We start from the raw sequence: 15,791 nt of genomic DNA, 5'->3' as shown, positions 1-15,791 counted from the left end.
ATCCTGGCCCTGACCCCTCTATCTCTGTTGCCCCATCCCAGCCCTGACGATCCTGGGCTGTCACTATCTGGTGCCCCACCGGATTGTATGTGGAGGGTGGGTCCGGGGCTGTTTCAGTCACGTAGGTGTCGCAGCAGAGGGCCAGGTGCGCAAGAGGCAATCTCAGCAACTCACCTCTGAAAACCGCTGATGAGTGAGAGGGGCAGAAAGGACCCAGGGCTTGGACAGAGATGACTCCAGCTGTTGGGCTGATGGGGAAACTGAGGCCATGCAGCACACAGCAAATCAAGGACAGAGTCAAGCCCCTCTGCCCTGCCAGACGCTCATCTTTACACAAAGCCATTCCTCCCTGTACCCAGAGCAGTGTTTCTCAGACCCCCGCCCGCACACCCAACAATCCCAAAGCGGCAGATGTCCTGGTCCCTCGGAGCTCCAGGCGGATTATCTCCCCAGGACCTCCCACTGGCTCTTGGGAGCCCATTCCCCCATCTTCCCTCCCACGCCCGCCTGATGGAGACTCGCTGTTCCTGGCGCTTCTCCCTTCACAGAAACCATAGATCTGGGGTTAACCTCCCACCCTCCACTTCCCCCAGGCTTCGGCTGCGCCAGAATAGACCCAGGGACACCGAGTCAACGCCCCTGCCTTACCGGGTGACCTCCTCCTACCAATGCCACGTGCTGCACCCCATCCCATCCTCATCGAGGTCATCTTTGGGGGGACTTCCAGTTCGCATTGGTTCAGCGCCCCCTTTCCAGTTCTGTTTGGAAACTTTGCCCACCCCCACCCCCAGCAGCGCACTAACGCCCCGCAATAACCCACGCAGGACCCCCTACCGGTGCGTTTTGGAAGGCTCCACCCCCTGCTGGAGCCCGTTCCCCTCGAGGTGGGGGTCTCCCGGAGACCCGCCCCACCGCCCCGCGTTCAGCAGTCCCCACCGCCCACCGGTGGTTCGCAGGTCGTTCCTGTTGCGGTGGTGTCTCCGGAAACGTTCTCGGTGCAAATAACCCCCGGCCTCCACAAGCCCCCAACCCTCCTGCTCCTGCCAGGCCACTTGGGTCAATGGAGATACTGCACGAACGCGGTGGAGCAGCTCCCCCGTGTGGCCCTGTGCTCGGCAACTCGGAGGGGCCGCATTCATGGCTCTGGATGAGAGCCCTGGCCAACCCGTGCGAAGGCAGAAAAAGTGTTTTTTTTGTTTTGTCTTGTTTGTTTTTTTACATTAGAGTCGTAGTCATGAGCAACATTATCTGTCAGGCTCTGGCTCAGCCGTTCGACCCTCCAGAAAGTCCTCTCTGACTCCTCCCGTCTGAATCGGCAGCCTGCACTGGGCTCCTGAGATCCAGCTATGCTTCCCCAAATCGGCCCTGACCCCTTTGTTTCTGTTTGCCCCCTCCTGACCCCACCCCTGGGCTGGGTTGTCACTGTGAGCCTGTGAGGGCAAGCACAAGGACAAGCACAAGGACAAGTTTTGGTGACTACTGTGTCCCAGGGCGGGGCACCTCCTAGGGAGCATTCATTTACTCCCTCAACCCATGTTTTGCTTTAATAGTTTTATTGAGATCTAGTCTACGTATCATAAAATTCATCCATATTTTGCTTTAATAGTTTTATTGAGGTCTATTCTATGTATCATAAAATTCACCCATTTTAAGTGCTTTAACGATCTGGGGTGATTTTACACTTGTACAATCATCACCACAATTTGAGTTTAGAACATTTCCATCACCCTGAAAAGACCGCTTGTGCCCACTTGCAGTCACTTCCAGCTCCCATCCCCCACCCCAGGCAGCCACTGATCTAGTTTTTGTCACATATTTTCACGTATTTTTTCTTTATTTCACATGCATTTTCTGAACACTGGCTTCTGCCAAATATTGAATACGGACAATACAGAGTAACACACATAGACCCTGTCCTCAGGGATCTCAAAGTCTGGTAGAGGCTTTGGCTAAAGAGAAAATATGTCCACTCATTCATTCATTCAAAAATATGTATTGATATTTATTGAGCATGTAGTTCCAGGTACTATTCTAGGTACCATGTTCCAGGTACTATTCTAGGACCTACGGCTATAGCCATGGGGGAGGAGGAGAAGGACAAAAATCCTGCTCTGCTGGAGTTGATATTGTAAGAAAAGAATAAAACATTAAAAAGTAAATGCCGTGTTTCCCCGAAAATAAGACCTAGCCGGACAATCAGCTCTAATGCGTCTTTTGGAGCAAAAATTAATATAAAACCCGGTCTTACAGTATAGTAAAATAAGACCAGGTCTTATATTAATTTTTGCTCCAAAAGACACATTAGAGCTGATTATCCGGCTAGGTCTTATTTTCGGGGAAACACGGTAACCCAATGGCTGTGACACAATGGCTGGTTGTGATAAACGTTTTGAAGAAAAAAACAGAGGAAAGGATTGATGGTAAGATTTTACACAAGGTGGTCAGAGAGCACTCTCTGAGAAGAAAATATTTGATCAGAGACCTGACTGAAGTAAGGGAGTCATGCCCATATCTGAGGGAACAGTGTTCCTGGGAGGGGTAGCAGCCAGGACAAAGGCCCTGAGGTGGGAACAAGCTTCAGGTTGGAGAGCTGGCGTGTCAGGAGGGATGGGGAGAGCAGTCAAAGACAAAGTCAAAAAGTTCTAGAACAGCCTCCCAAAGCAACTCTTTCCCAAGTCACTGTGGCAATAACAAAATAATCCCACACATTTCCAAAGGTCCCCCAAGGCACTGCCTCTGGATGAGAATCAGAGCCCTCAGCTGCTGACAGCCAATTGGAGTCTCTGTTCCTCAGACTTCTGTAATAGGATGTTGAATTGGATTTTTCCAGGACCTCCAGAATTGCTACTAAAGCCAAAGCTGAGGACAAAGATGGCCAACTATCCCACAGCCTAAGTTCAAGGTCCCAGCATTGGAACCAGCCACTTACTCAAAGAACTCACTGGGCAGGCCCAGCTTCCATCATCCACCCCCAGAAAAGGATGGAGAGGAGAAAGGAAGTGCTAGCCTGTTTGGGGAGAAATGAGAAGGTAGACTTTTCAAGAGAAGTGAGACCTTTCCCTCCCCGTGAACTTGGAATCAGGTTTCAGCTGAAGTTTTTACCCCTCAAATATTTGTTGTGAAAAAATTTAAATCTACGGGATAGTTGAGAGAATAGTATAGTAAACTCCACATTCCCTTCACTCGAATCAGCAGTTAACATTTCCTGCTGTTTGTTTTTTTTCTCTCTCTCTCTCTCTTTCTCTCTCTCTGAATCAACACACGTGCTTGCACACATGTGAATATCTGCTGAATCATCCTTGGTCTTGGCTCCTAAATACTTCGGCATGTGTCCTCTAAAAACAAGGCCATCCTCTTACAGCACTGCACCTGTATCACACCTAAAAACATGAGCAAGCATTCCATAAGATGATCTAGTATCCAAGACTGCGTTTTAAAATGAATGAAAATGAGAATCTGGTGAAATGGTCACTAAGGTTCCGTGTAGCCTTTATCCTTCAGGAAAAAGAAAATGAACATAGATAGCACGTGGGAGCAATTACTAAAAAACAGAAGGAAACTACAGTAGTCCCCCCTTTATCTGTGGCGGATATATTCCAGGACCCTCAATGGATGCCTAAACCACGGATAGTACTGAACCCTATAACACTATGTTTTCTCCTATACAGACCTACCTTTTCACTTAAAGGAAGCACTTCATGGCTTCTCTTCGGCCTATACAAACTGCCAGCACCACTACTCTTATGCACTGGGGACGTTATTAAATAAAATAATGGTGACTTGATCACAAGCACTGCGATACTACAACAATTGATCTGATAACCAGGAGGGCTACTAAGTGACAAACAGGGGGGTAGCATACGAGGTCAGATAATTAAGTTCATGAACTCATCATAGAAAAAGTGCTACATACCTCATGCTGAATATCACTGAGGTCGGTCATGCAGGGTCTCAGCTCCCGATCCTTGCACAAGAACGCAGGATATGGCGAGGCCAAAAAGGAATGCCAATGGAGCCATGGATAGGGGGTTCATACCACTGTAATCTCGCTGGCGGCTGGGTTGGAGACACAGGAAGCAGGCGCCACAGGATCCGCAATCTGCCATCCGCTTCTCTGCTAACCAACCAACTCTCTTGCTAGCTGCAATCCGCGTTTGCTAGCTTAGCCACCGCCGGGGCCAATGGCTAACTGGTTACAGCTGATGGCCAACTAGTTACAGCTGATGACCATCTACTACCTGAGCCAGCACCTTTCCACGTGAGGCTGAGAGCCTGGAAACTGCTCTCTGGGACTCTGTCCCCAATCATCTTCAAAGTACTCCCTTTGGGAAGCTATGCACCGACGCCAGTGCCTAGTCCACCCTTCAAAGCAATTCTGGAACTCTTTTTCTGGAATGGTCATCAGAGCTGTCGTTGTATTACCCTTAATGTCCTGAATGTCATCAAAATGTCTTCCTTTCAATATTTCCTTTATCTCAGGTAAAGAAAGAAATCACCGGGGACCAGATCAGGTGAATAGGGAGGGTGTTCCAATACAGTTATTTGTTTATTGGCTAAAAACGCCCTCACCAATAGTGCTGTGTGAACTGGTGCATTGTCGTGATGCAAGAGCCATGAATTGTTGGCGAAAAGTTTAGGTCGTCTAACTTTTTCACGCAGCCTTTTCAGCACTTCCAAATAGTAAACGTGGTGAACTGTTTGTCCAGTTGGTACCAATTCATAATGAATAATCCCTCTGATATCAAAACAAGGTTAGCAACATCATTGCAACAAGTTCGGGAGCTAAATTGTCAGAACTCTTATATACAGTGCAGGCGCTGAGCAAAGGGATGATTCATGTTCTGGGCAGGACAGAGCCGGACGGCATGAGATTTTATCATGGTATTCAGAACAGCACACCATTTAAAACATGAGTTGCTTATTTCTGGAATTTTCCATTTAGTATTTTTGGACCACAGTTGATAGCAGGTAACTGCAATAGCGGAAATCAAAACCACGGATAAGGGAGGACTACTGTATCATGTTTTCAATCACAAGGAATTGAGACTTGTCAATAAACTATTTCCATTTAGAATTGGGACTTGGAGGCCGTGACCCAGGTGGATGGTGTTGGGCACTAATTGTACAGAGGTGGGACTGATTAATACCAAGAGGAGCCAGACTGTAATTTCCAAAGATGGCTGCAATAACGTTTCCCATCCCACATATTTTTCTAGAACTTTGGCACCCCTCCCATTGAGAAGTGGGGTTTGTGTTCCCTCTCTTTGGATCTGTGAGTTGCTTGTAACTAATAATATATGGCAGAAGTGACACTGGCATGACTGCCAAGGCTAGATCAGAAGAGTAAGGCTGGCCTCTGCCCCTTTTCGAAACACTTGCACCGGGAGGCCTGAGCCATCATGCGAGCAATCTGACTGCCCTGAGGCCACCATGATGTGAGGAAGCCCAAACTAGTCCATGTGGAGAAGCCCTGAGACAATATGGAGAAAGATGCCCGGCCCTCCCCCAGCCGCTTCACTGTCCCCACTTCAGCAAGTGATTGCAATCAGATGCGATCCCAAGCCACAACTGCCCACTGGACGCTTCTCAAAAATCTGACCACAGACATGGTGAGAGATAATAGGTTAACTGTTGCTGATTTCAGTTATCATGTTTTGGAGTGATTTGTTACTCAGCAATAACTAGAAAGAGGGTGGAGTACAGAAAATAAGGAGCTTGCAGAGAACCACAGCCTGGAGAGCTGAAGATAATCATATAATGACCACAGCAGCAGCAGCTAACATTTAAGTGCTTATTGTGTGTGAACATCATTCTAAGTGCTGGGCACTAACCAACTCATTCAGTCCTCACAGCAACCTTAGGAGGGATCATTATTATCTCCATCTTATGGATGGAAACAGGGCAGAGAGGACAGCAAGAACTGGCTAAGAACGGAATTGGAATCCAGTCCTGGCTTCAGCGACAGATGTAACCATTCACCTTGCCAGTGAGGAATATGTGACTTGGCGCAGCCAATCAGGGCATTCAGGTCCTCCTCGGGCTACAATGACTGGCTCTGGTATGGGCATGTGACTGTCTTTGGCACAGGCATGTGACTTCAGTTGGCCAATTAGAGTCAGCCTCATTAATTTAACAGGGAAACCTGGGACAAAGATGCTTTCCTTTACTTGTGGGATATGAATGAGGTCCCATGTGGCCAGAAGGCTGCTGGCAGCCATCTTGGGAGCTGCCACCAGAAAAGATGGTACAGTACAGCAATGTAAGAATAAATAAAAGAAAATCTCATTCACAGTGGAGTCAGGGAAGCCCTGAAGGGGGAGCTCACTTTACAAACCAGGGCAGGAAGAAGCTTACTTTACTACCCCAGCAAGAGGAAGGTTTTCTTCTTGCCCAGCAACAGCCCAGCCAATAAGAAACCACCACACTTAGCCAATGAAAAGCCAGCACCACCTGAACTCCTACTCTCTTCCAATAGACTTTTGCTCATAACCACCCCTCCCAACTTCCTGCGTTTTCTCTATAAAACAACATTCCCCTCCATTGTTCTCTGGACTTGCCTGTGGTTTGCCATAGTCTGCTTATCCAGAATTGCAATTCTTCTGCTATTGCTGAACAGATTCGTTTTTTTGCTAGTAAAATAACTGGCCTTTTTATTCTTAAGGTTGACAGAGGAATGAAAAGAAACAGGGTCCTTAGTGATTGTTGCTGAACTGTTGTTTTCCAGTTACAAATTCTCTTTGGAGTTTAAGCCATTTTACTCAGGTTTTCTGTTACTTGCATCAAAGAGTAAAGAAAATATTTAACAACCAGTACCTTGGGCACTGAGCAATCAGAATGGTTCATTGCTGTGCCTGATATTAACACTGTTCTTGCTGCATGGTGGGGAGGTCTGCGAAGTCCTGAGGAAGCTCTAGGGCAGTTGAAGTAGTCTTGTTGAGGGACGCTTGTGGCCCTTGAGGCAGCATGATTACCAAGCAGCATAGAACTGTTTTAGTATTTCAACAATCGACATAGCAAGATAGCTTGTCCAAGGGGAATGTTAGCTGTGCTCGCTGACTGATTCAAGCCCCTTTAGACACGAGCTAGATGTGAATGGATTTCTGTTTCCTGCAAGTGGAAAAAAAAAAAAAGACATCCTCTCGTGAATGTGAGTCATGAATCAAACCTTTAGGAAATAACAAATAGCAGTGAAATCTCACTTTAACTGTATGAGGTCATTTCAGCTTTGGGTCAGGCAGAAACTCTAAGGCGATTTTGACCATGAACTGCCAAAGGGTCCACACCCTTTGGCCCAGGAATCCCGCCTCTGGGACGCACAGGGATGGGCATCAAGGCATTATTTGTAATGAGAGGAAATTGGAAACAGCTTCAATGTCTGGCAACACTGCCCTGTTGAGTAAACATCATGCAAACACTAGAAATTGTGTTTACACAGAGAGGACAGGGGAACAGGGGAACAGCGTACGTTTTAAGAAGAGAAAAAGCAGGGCTGTATAAACAATTTGCTCACACAGTTATATAAAACATCACACACACACACACACACACACACACACACACTTTTTAAAGTCTGACTGGAAATACATCAAAATGATAACTACAATACCGCCGTGGGCCGGTGAGGCTTGGTGAGGGGGTCAGGGGTATCTTTGTCTTGCTACTTTTCTTTTTCTATATTTTGCACATTGTGCTTCACAAACAACAAACTCTTCTTTTTAATTTTATTTTCAAAACTTTTAACTCAGATCATGAACATTTCCAAATAGATACAAAAAGCAGAGAGACAATAAACCCACATGGGCCCATCGCCCAGCTTCAAGAACCAAGAACTTCAAGTACCAAGAACTTCAAGTATTTTGCCATTTTATTTTCTTTCCCCTCTCTATTTCTTTGAATACTTAAAAAAAAAAAAATCACAAGTGGTGGACATTATGTTCATTCTTACATACTACAATAAGGATCTAGAAAAGGGGGGTGCCTTTCTGTACATAGCTACCATGTCTTATCACATCTCACGAAATGAACAAATTCCTTAATGTCATCGAATATCCAGTCCCTATTCACATTTCCCCCAGTGTTTCAAAAACATCCTTTTACAGTTGTTTTGTATGAATTGGGATCCAGACAAAGTACATTCATTGCATTTGTTTTTGGTTTATTGTTATTATTTACACATGGTAAGTCATGGGTGTGTGCGTGCACACTTGTGTGTGTGTGTACACAGCTCTATGAGTTTTGACAAATGCATAGATTCGTGTAATCTCAGGCTCAAGCAGGATTCATGGCAGTCCTGTCACTCTAAAAATTCACACAGGCTTTGTAGCTAAGTGTATTTTTGTGTTTCTGTATTTGTTTTCTGTGTTTTTTTAATGGAAGAAAAAGCAATATGCGGAGGTGGTTTAAGACCCAAAGTTATTTAAGATCATGAAGCACGGGGTTAGGTAGGAGACCTGGGCTCCAATCCCGTTCTCTGTCTTGGGGCCTTCTTTGTCTGAGCCTGTTTTCTCATCTTTAAGGTGGGTGTGTGTGAGGACCCAGTGATTTAGGAAGGGTGTCCATGAAGCTCTCAACCACAGCGGTTGGTCTGACCTGCCCTTTCTTCTTAATTTACAGCCCCCCCAGCCTGAGTCACCTCCTTGTCCAGGCACCAGGCCCACAGAGAGCCGCCAGCATTCCACAGCCAACCCCACACTAAGTTCTGTGATTTCTACCTTCAGTTCCCCCACCCCCATCCCAGAGTCCTGGGGGCCTATCTCACCTGGGTTCCTGAGTGGTCTCCAGCCTTCCCTTGTGTCATCTGGGACCCACTCCCCTTCAGACACCCAAGGGGATCTTCCTAAATCTCACCACTACCCTCTCATAGACCACGGGATGTCACAGAGGCCAAACCCCTCCATTCCCTATATGACAAAATTATTTCCAGTAATAATCAGGAAATGAAATGGACAATATTAACGGCTAGAAAAGAAATGCAAACAGTGAACATTTTCTTTTCTTGAACCTCATATATATAAAATCATGCCAACTAAAAAAAATGTTAAAATAAATATTACAGTACAAAAAGGAAAAAAAGCACTACTGTTTATTCAAAGCTTATTGAAAGCTTCAAAGTTTGAACTTGGATCCTTTGGTTACAGTCTGATGTAATAAAACTTTATGTAAATAACTGAGTTTTTTGCTTCTTGAGGAGAGAGAGATTGGGAAGGAGGTAGGGAGACAGGGAAGGAAAGAGACAGAGAGAGACAGAGACAGAGACAGAGAGCTTGCATGCCCGCCGGTTGCATTTCCAATGGTTACAGCCCTGAGACCCACCCGCAGAACCTGGGCCCTGAACACTTGGGGAGGCGCCCTACAAAGCCCCCCAACACCCAATAAGGATTTAGGGCAAGGGCATCAAATAAACATTACCTCCCCCTGCCCAGGCTCCAGCAGGAAGTCTTCTCCCTCCGGCTCCTGCCTGCCGCCTGAGTTCTCTCCAGAAACCTGCGTTGGGTTGTCTGGAACACGCGTGGGCTGATGTGTTTAATAAGCCCAGGAAAGGAACTGAGGTGGCCAGCAGGGTGTGAATATAAAAGCACATTGTGGGGGGCCAGCCCGGTGGCTCAGGCGGTTAGAGCTCCGTGTCCTAACTCCGAAGGCTGCAAGTTCGATTCCCACATGGGCCAGTGGGCTCTCGACCACAAGGTTGCCGGTTCAACTCCTCGAGTCCCGCAAGGGATTGTGGGCTGCACCCCCTGCAACTAGCAATGGCAACTGGACCTGGAGCTGAGCTGTGCCCTCCACAACTAAGATTGAAAGGACAACAACTTGACTTGGAAAAAAGTCCTGGAAGTACACACTGTTCCCCAATAAAGTCCTATTCCCCTTTCCCAATTAAAAAAAAAAATTAAAAGCACATTGTGATCGGGAGCGAGGGACCTGAGGACTGGGAATGTCCTATATCTTAAGCTGGGTGGTGAGAACATGAAGGTTCATTTGGGTTTTATTTTCTTTTTTCTAAACCAGTTCTTGAACAAGACGCACAGGCAAACCAGTACGAACCACAAGTGTACAGCGGGGGTGAATTTTCACCAACTGAACACATTGTGCTACCAGCTCCCAGACCAGGAAACATTTCCAGCCCCACTGGGAGCCCCTTCATGGCTCCTGAGTCCACCCCACTCCCTTCAAGTCACCATCAAAGTCCCTTCAAGTGACTTTGGGCTGTACAGATTGGTTTTTCCCTGTCTTGAATTTTATATAAGTGGAATCAGAACATACATTCTCTTTAGTATCTTGTCATTGTCCACTCAACATAGTGTAAGACTCTATAATGCAGGGTCTCCGTTCCCGCTCCCTGAACAAGAATGCAGGATATGGCGAGGCCAAAAAGGAACACCCACGGAGCCATAGGTAGGGAAGTCATACCACTATATTCTCGCTGGCGGCTGGGGGAGACATAGGAAGCAGGAGCCACACGATCCGCAGTCTGACATCCGCTTCTTTACCAAGCAACCAACCCTACTTGCTAACTGCAATCCGCAGTCCTCTTTTCTGCCAACCAACCAACCAATCAAATCCCTCAGTGTAGCCACGGCAGTTATATTAGTGGCCAACGGCTAACCGGTAACAGCTGACGGCCACCCAGCCACAGCGGATGGCCATCTGATTACAGCTGATGGCCATCCAACAACTGAGCCAGGACCTTTCCACGTGAGGCTGAGAACCTGGAAACTGGTCTCTGGGACTCTGTCCCCACAGACTCATTCCTGTTACCACGTGTAGTTATAAATTATTCTCAGGGCAGTGCATGATTCCATTGTGTGACTATACCCAGTTTATTTATCCATTTTCCATTGATGGTGAGGGAGTGAGCCAAGTGGAAAGAGGGAACAGCCAGTGCAAGGGTCCTGAGGTTGGAACATGTCTGGTACAAGAAGGTGCATGTGGCTGGAGAGGGGCAAGCAAGGTGGGGAGACGGGACAGGTGAGGTAAGAAGAGGGGCAAAAAGCAGATGGTGCAGAGGCTTACAGGCCACAGTGGGGATTCTGGCTTTTACTCTGAGTAAGATGGAGCCACAGGAAGGTTCTGAGCAGGGGTGGGCCTGGATCTGACTTGGGCATTCAGAGTCCCTCTAGCTGTATGTGGGAAGAGACCTCAGAGGCAGGGGCAGGAAGCAGGAAGTCCAGAAAGGGAAGATAGTGGAAACCGCAGAGGGAGTGTTTAGATTCAGAAGGCATTTTTTGTGTATGTGATTAAGAATATATTTAATTTACTTTTACCTTCTTACTTTGTGATTCTATTGTCCCCGTTTTTTTCTATGCTTTTCTTCCCTCTCATTTAGACTTGTTTGAAATGGCTTCATTTTTTGTTTTGTTTTGTCTTATGTTTTCTTTCTCTTTCTTTTCCTTCTGCTAGTTTGGAATCTATGCACCATTTCTACTGTTTTAGTAGTAATGCTTGAAATTTGACCATGCACACTTTTAAAAATCAGGTCTGAAGTTTAATCCAGAGTTGAATCATCAAGCACTACCTGGTTCAGAGAGCACTTTATCTTATCTCCCCAGTTCTACTTACATTGACAGTGTTGTCCAGAATTTTATATCTCTCATTTCTTAAAAAAAAAAAAAATTTAACTTTTTATTTAGAGATAATTTCAAATTTACAAAAAAAATGCAAGACTAAGACTAGTACAAAGAGCACATAAACGTTTTACTCAAGTTCAATTGTTTACATTTTTATCCCATTTACTTTTTCATTTTCTCCCTTCTGACCCCTGCTCTCTCTTGTTCTCTTTCCTTTGAAGTTAAGTTACACACACCATGGCCTTTTACTCCTAAATACTTCAGTGTATATCTTAAGACTAGGGAAGTCCTCTTACATAACCACAGTACAATAAATAACTTTAGTAAATTTAACATTGATACACAAAATTTTCCTAATCTATTATTATATTCCAGTTTTGTCATTGACCCAATAATGTTTTCATTTATAGCATAGCTTTTCCTCCAATATAGGACAGGCAATTTTTATAGGTAGAGGTGACAAAATTTGCTGATCAATTTGATGTAAGGTGTGAAGAAAAATGTACATTATTGAAATGTTCTGGAGATTGGATGAACTCAGAGGCACAGACGATATACTTCAGGTACAGTCCCTCTGTTCATCCTTCACCCCGCTTCTTCCTGTGTCGGCTTCATTTTCAGACTAGCTCTTCCCTCAGGGAAGCCCTCACTGCTCTAGGCTTATGCCCCACCAGTCCAGCAATAGTCCCAGTGTTGATTCTTATTGGTCCAGCTTTGAGGACATGCCCATTCCTGAACCAATTGCAAAGGCCCAGGGGAAGGGATTCATTCATTGGCCAGGCCTGGAGTCTTTCAGTGGGGTCAGCCCCCTGGACTCAGAGTGAAGGAGGCCAGTACTCTCAAAGAGGGAGAATGAGTGCTGGACGTACAAAACAACCCACGGTAAAAACCTACATTATTTAGGGCAGTGTTTCTCAAAGTGTGGTTCCTATCAGCAGCAGCAGCAACAACAGCCCCCTGAGAACTTATTTGAAATACAAGTTTTCCATCTCTATTCCATACTTACTGGGAGTGGGGCCCAGCAATCTGTCTTGTAACGAGCCCTCCAGGTGATTCTGATGCCCTCGTTTTAGGATATAACCTTAGTCGCTATAACAAAGAGACTTCAAAATATGATGACTTAAATAAAAAAGAAGTTTACTCTCATATAATACTCCAGTGGTAATGATCCCGGTTGGCAGTGAGGTGATCCAGGCACCCAAGTTCTTTCCACTTTGACTAAACTGTTCTGTAGAATTATTTTGAAGCAATCCCCAACTATTATTTCACTTTATGATTATTTTAAATGGTTCAGAAAATGGTGTCAGGAGGCAGACTGCCTACCTACATGCGATCCAGACTTTGCCACTTAGTAGCTGTGTGATCTTCGGTAAATTTCCTTAACCTCTCTGTGCTTAGTGAGGAAAATGGAGATGATAATAATACCCATTTCATAGGCCTGACAGATGAAATGAGGTGATATATACAAAGCAGCATAGTGCCTGGCACATAGGAAACGCTATTTCCGTCTTAGCCATGACGACGACGACGACGACGACAGTGATGACCCTAGCCTGCAGACCAAAGCAAAGGAAATCTCGAAGTGGCGGTGGGTGCTCGCTTATGACTGACTGCATGAGCATGGGCCACTAGGGGCACGCGGGCGGCTTGGGATGTGTCTGCGCGCGGTGACCGTCAGGGGGCGCTGCGGCGCTTGTCCCGCGAGCGCTGTGACCTCCTGGATTATTCCCCTCTGGAAATTCCAGAGGAGAATGCGTTGGTCTTGGCGCATGAGAAGGGCCCCACGGGATTAGTGCGGGGGATGTAGGGAGGATAAAACCTAGATCCTTGACGCACCCACCAGACCTGATGAGGGATGAGAGGGATGTTTTGGGTTCTCAAAACCCCTCCCCACTCCACTCCCAGGGCACTGAAATTCGACCTCAAAGTTTTCCAGCCTGTCCCAATTTCTGGGACATTTATACAGCAAGGTGGTCGTGGGGCGAGTGGGGAATGGTATGCCCACGGGCTTCCCAGGCACAGAGGCTTGTGGGAATGGGAATATTTGGGAATCGCCTACAATATTTGTGTGTTTTTCTTCTGTGAATGTCCAGAGCTTCCAGTAGATTGTCAAAGGGATCTAGAACCCCAGAGACTGCTCAAAGTCTATCTCTTCCTCCAGGAAGGCTTCCCTGAAGTTCTCCCAGACTGGGTCAGATGCCTCCTCTGACTTTCCCCATCCCACTATGACCCCTCTGCCTGTGCCTCTTTATTGTCATGCACAGATTGTCATGTCTGGCAATGTGTCTATGTCCCTCTCTGGAGCTCCATGAAGGCAGAGACCAGGGATTTCTTAAGCACCAAAAATGTCACCAGCATAGATACTGACAGACTCCCTCCCCCGAAAAAAAAAGACATTTAAAGAAATTTGTCTTTTTCACCTCTAAGCCTTTGCAGACGCTGTTCCGTCCATGGGGAACACCCTTCACCACTTCATCTGGCTCATTTCGCCACATCATTCAGGTCTCAGCTCAGACAGCTCCTCGGAGAGCCATCATTAGCTCTTACCCCCAAAGCTGATCTAAAGTCTGTGCTCCCAACACTCTCTTATTACAAAGCAGATATAGAAAATATTTGTTGAATGAATGACTGAGGGGTCAGTGGTTGAGCCAGTTTCTCTGTATCTGCTGGAGAGTCACTTCCCTTTGTAGAGGTTTTTGTGTTTGTTTTTTTCATTTTAATGGCTTTATTGAGCTATAATTTACATATCATACAACTCCCCATTTAAAGTGTACATACAATTCTGCCTGATCCCTGCGCTGTACACCTGAAGCTGAAGCTGAATAATATCATATGTCAACTATAATTTAATATATATAGTCACGGGCTATGGAGTACAGCTTAGGGAACGGAGTCAATGGAATTGTAATAGATATGTACGATGTCAGAGGGGTAACAGATTAGGGGAGGGGGGTTATCACTTTGTGAGAGATGAAAAGTCTATCACATTGTTTTGTACACCTAAAATTAATTTAAAAAATAAAATAAAGGGTATATACAATTCCATGGTTTTTAGTACAGAGTTGTGCAGCCGTTGTCCCTTTTGTAGATCTTTGAGCCCCTCATGGTTTGACACCCCTCCTTGACAAGACACCTGTGCTAGGTGTTTCTCACTGTACCATTGAAGGGGATAGATTCTGGTTCCTCCCTCACCCTGGGAGGGAGATCGGAAAAAGACTAAGACCTAGCCATCTGCCCTCACCATCTGCCCAGCCCCAGGGCTCAGAATTCCAGGGGAGCCCAGGGTTATGCTAACAGTCACTGAGCACTTGATATGTGCCAAGTGCCGTTCTAAGCACTTGACATAGAGAATGATTTCATTTAACTGCCACCAACACTCCTGTAGAGTAGGCATTACCATAATCATCCATGAGGCACCAGTGAGACTATGACCCCTCCTGAAGCTCTGAAGGTGGGGAGGGAGTCCAGTCAAGAAAGAGACACCCATTTACACAACTTGAGCTGTATCTAGATGATTAAAACTGGTGGTTCATGGGCTATAAAAATATTATTGGTTATAAAAATATTATTTAAAATGGGGAGATTTCCCACTGTTTCATCCCAACCCTTAACCAGTGTCTTTAGTCACGCATGCTCACCTTGTGCTGTGATTCTTACCCTGCACCTGCTGCCGTTTAACCTCACTCGCCTCGTCCTGGAAGCATCTGAGATGCAGACCCTAACAGTAACAGGTGGGGAGAGAATAACTCAGCTACAGTCTTTTGTTTTGTTTCGGTACCAATGAGTCCCTCCACTCCCAACTGTCCCATCCCCTGAGCTTATGCCCAGCATACTGTTTTATGGGTTTTGGGGGTGGGGGGGATTTTGGACTCCCCACATGGCCAGGAAGTAGGCAGGGGGTACTGGAGGGTCCCTCCTGGGCACTTTACTGTCACACACACAGCTTGTTCCAGCCTCCACCAGGGCTGTCACTCCCTGTTTTTCCACAGCCAAATCCAACAGGAGGCCCAGGCCTGGGTTTACCCCTCCAGGGACTCCTGCCCCCACCATCTCCCCATGTCCCACTGGTCCCAGAGTAGCTTTTGACTTCTTTGAATGCCCTCTAGCTAAGAGGGCCCTGAGCAGGGGCTGAAGCTACCCCATCCCATCCCTTACTGAGGCGCCAAACAGAGGGAACAGGTGGCCACAGCGGGATTTATTGGGAGTGTCAGTACCGTAGGTAAAAAT

The sequence above is a fragment of the Rhinolophus ferrumequinum genome, chromosome 15 (genome assembly GCF_004115265.2).
Source record: "Rhinolophus ferrumequinum isolate MPI-CBG mRhiFer1 chromosome 15, mRhiFer1_v1.p, whole genome shotgun sequence".
NCBI lineage: Eukaryota > Metazoa > Chordata > Mammalia > Chiroptera > Rhinolophidae > Rhinolophus > Rhinolophus ferrumequinum.
The sequence above is the reverse complement of the archived record's forward strand: the minus strand, read 5'-3'. Positions refer to the sequence as shown.